The sequence below is a fragment of the Taudactylus pleione genome, unplaced genomic scaffold (genome assembly GCF_031769625.1).
Source record: "Taudactylus pleione unplaced genomic scaffold, aTauple2 ptg002146l, whole genome shotgun sequence".
Lineage (NCBI taxonomy): Eukaryota > Metazoa > Chordata > Amphibia > Anura > Myobatrachidae > Taudactylus > Taudactylus pleione.
In genome coordinates this window covers 237,501-240,000 of record NW_028286540.1, presented here as the reverse complement: position 1 = coordinate 240,000, position 2,500 = coordinate 237,501, and the positions used below count along the sequence as shown (strand labels likewise).

The 2,500-nt window shown below is 38.2% G+C and overlaps 10 pseudogenes; all 10 read right to left on the bottom strand.

Moving 5' to 3' along the window:
* LOC148434698 (5S ribosomal RNA) overlaps positions 1 to 108 on the bottom strand; it is a 119-nt pseudogene extending 11 nt beyond the window's left edge.
* A 116-nt stretch (positions 109 to 224) lies between these two features.
* Positions 225 to 343, bottom strand: LOC148434697 (5S ribosomal RNA; annotated as a pseudogene).
* Positions 344 to 459: 116 nt separating this feature from the next.
* On the bottom strand, positions 460 to 578 carry LOC148434696 (5S ribosomal RNA; annotated as a pseudogene).
* A 116-nt stretch (positions 579 to 694) lies between these two features.
* Positions 695 to 813, bottom strand: LOC148434695 (5S ribosomal RNA; annotated as a pseudogene).
* Positions 814 to 1,164: 351 nt separating this feature from the next.
* On the bottom strand, positions 1,165 to 1,283 carry LOC148434694 (5S ribosomal RNA; annotated as a pseudogene).
* A 116-nt stretch (positions 1,284 to 1,399) lies between these two features.
* On the bottom strand, positions 1,400 to 1,518 carry LOC148434693 (5S ribosomal RNA; annotated as a pseudogene).
* Positions 1,519 to 1,634: 116 nt separating this feature from the next.
* LOC148434692 (5S ribosomal RNA) lies at positions 1,635 to 1,753 on the bottom strand (annotated as a pseudogene).
* Positions 1,754 to 1,868: 115 nt separating this feature from the next.
* On the bottom strand, positions 1,869 to 1,987 carry LOC148434691 (5S ribosomal RNA; annotated as a pseudogene).
* Positions 1,988 to 2,104: 117 nt separating this feature from the next.
* Positions 2,105 to 2,223, bottom strand: LOC148434690 (5S ribosomal RNA; annotated as a pseudogene).
* Positions 2,224 to 2,339: 116 nt separating this feature from the next.
* On the bottom strand, positions 2,340 to 2,458 carry LOC148434689 (5S ribosomal RNA; annotated as a pseudogene).
* Positions 2,459 to 2,500: the final 42 nt, after the last annotated feature.

Below are 2,500 nucleotides of genomic sequence, written 5' to 3'. Positions count from 1 at the left end.
CCTGGTATTCCCAGGTGGTCTCCCATCCAAATACTAACCAGGCCCAACACTGCATAGCTTCCAAGATCAGACGAGATTGGGCATGTCCAGTGTGGTTTGGCTGTAGGCGCTCAAAAACATTAACTTTAGACCTCTATTACTTCTTAACTCAAGTAAATTCATTGATAAGTTGAAAAAATTAAATGTAAAATGTAATAGAAAAGAATGTTATGGTAGTATAAAATTACCTACAGCTCCTGGTATTCCCAGGTGGTCTCCCATCCAAGTACTAACCAGGCGCAACACTGCATAGCTTCCAAGATGAGACGAGATTGGGCATGTCCACTGTGGTTTGGCTGTAGGTTCTCAAAAGTGTTAAATTTAGACCACTTTTACTTCTTAACACAAGTAAATTCATTGATAAGTTGAAAAAATTAAATGTAAAATGTAATAGAAAAGAATGTTAAGGCTGCATAAAATTACCTACAGCACCTGTTATTCCCAGGTGGTCTCCCATCCAAGTACTAACCAGGCACAACACTGCATAGCTTCCAAGATCAGACGAGATTGGGCATGTCCAGTGTGGTTTGGCAGTAGGTGCTCAAAAACATTAACTTTAGACCTCTATTACTTCTTAACTCAAGTAAATTCATTGACAAGTTGAAAAATTTAAATGTAAAATGTAATAGAAAAGAATGTTCTGGCAGTATAAAATTACCTACAGCTCCTGGTATTCCCAGGTGGTCTCCCATCCAAGTACTAACCAGGCCCAACACTGCATAGCTTCCAAGATCAGACGAGATTGGGCATGTCCAGTGTGGTTTGACTGTAGATGCTCAAAATCATTAACTTTAGACCTGTATTACTTCTTAACTCAAGTAAATTCATTGATAAGTTGAAAAAATTAAATGTAAAATGTAATAGAAAAGAATGTTATGGCAGTATAAAATTACCTACTGCACCTGGTTTTCCCAGGTGGTCTCCCATCCAAGTTCTGACCATACCCAACACTGCATAGCTACCAAGATAAGACGAGATTGGGCATGTCCAGTGTGGATTGGCTGTAGGTGCTCAAAAGTATTAACTTTAGACCTCTATTACTTCTTATCTCAAGGAAATTCATTGATAAGTTGAAAAAATTAAATGTAAAATGTAATAGAAAAGAAAGTTCTGGCAGTATAAAATTACATACAGCTCCTGGTATTCCCAGGTGGTCTCCCATCCAAGTACTAACCAGGCCCAACACTGCATAGCTTCCAAGATCAGATGAGATTGGGCATGTCCACTGTGGTTTGGCTGTAGGTGCTCAAAAGCATTAAATTTAGACCGCTTTTACTTCTTAACTCAAGTAAATTCAATGATAAGTTGAAAAAATTAAATGTAAAATGTAATAGAAAAGAATGTTATGGCAGTATAAAATTACCTACAGCACCTGGTATTCCCAGGGGGTCTCCCATCCAAGTACTAACCAGGCCCAACACTGCATAGCTTCCAAGATCAGACGAGATTGGGCTTGTCCAGTGTGGTTTGGCTGTAGGTGCTCAAAAACATTAACTTTAGACGTCTATTACTTCTTAACTCAAGTAAATTCATTGATAAGTTGAAAAAATTAAATGTAAAATGTAATAGAAAAGACTTTTATGGCAGTATAAAATTACCTACAGCACCTGGTATTCCCAGGTGGTCTCCCATCCAAGTACTAACCAGGCCCAACACTGCATAGCTTCCAAGATCAGACGAGATAGGGCATGTCCAGTGTGGTTTGGCTGTAGGTGCTCAAAAACATTAACTTTAGACCTCTTTTACTTCTTAACTCAAGTGAATTCAATGATAAGTTGAAAAATGAAATGTAAAATGTAATAGAAAAGAATGTTATGGCAGTATAAAATTACCTACAGCACCTAGTATTCCCAGGTGGTCTCCGTTCTAAGTACTAACCAGGCCCAACACTGCATAGCTTCCAAGATCAGACGAGATTTGGCATGTCCAGTGTGGTTTGGCTGTAGGTGCTCAAAAACATTAACTTTAGACCTCTTTTACTTCTTAACTCAAGTAAATTCATTGATAAGTTGAAAAAATGAAATGTAAAATGTAATAGAAAAGAATGATTTTGGCTGTCTAAAATTACCTACTGCACCTGGTATTCCCAGGTGGTCTCCCATCCAAGTACAAACCAGGCCCAACACTGCATAGCTTCCAAGATCAGACGAGATTGGGCATGTCCAGTGTGGTTTGGCTGTAGGTGCTCAAAATTATTAAATTTAGACCTCTATTACTTCTTAACTCATGTAAATTCATTGATAAGATGAAAAAATTAAATGTAAGATGTAATAGAAAAGAATGTTATGGCAGTATAAAATTACCTACAGCTCCTGGTATTCCCAGGTGGTCTCCCATCCAAGTACTAACCATGCCCAACACTGCATAGCTTCCAAGATCAGACGAGATTGGGAATGTCCACTGTGGTTTAGCTTTAGCTGCTCAAAATCGTTAAATTTAGACCGCTTTTACTTCTTAACTC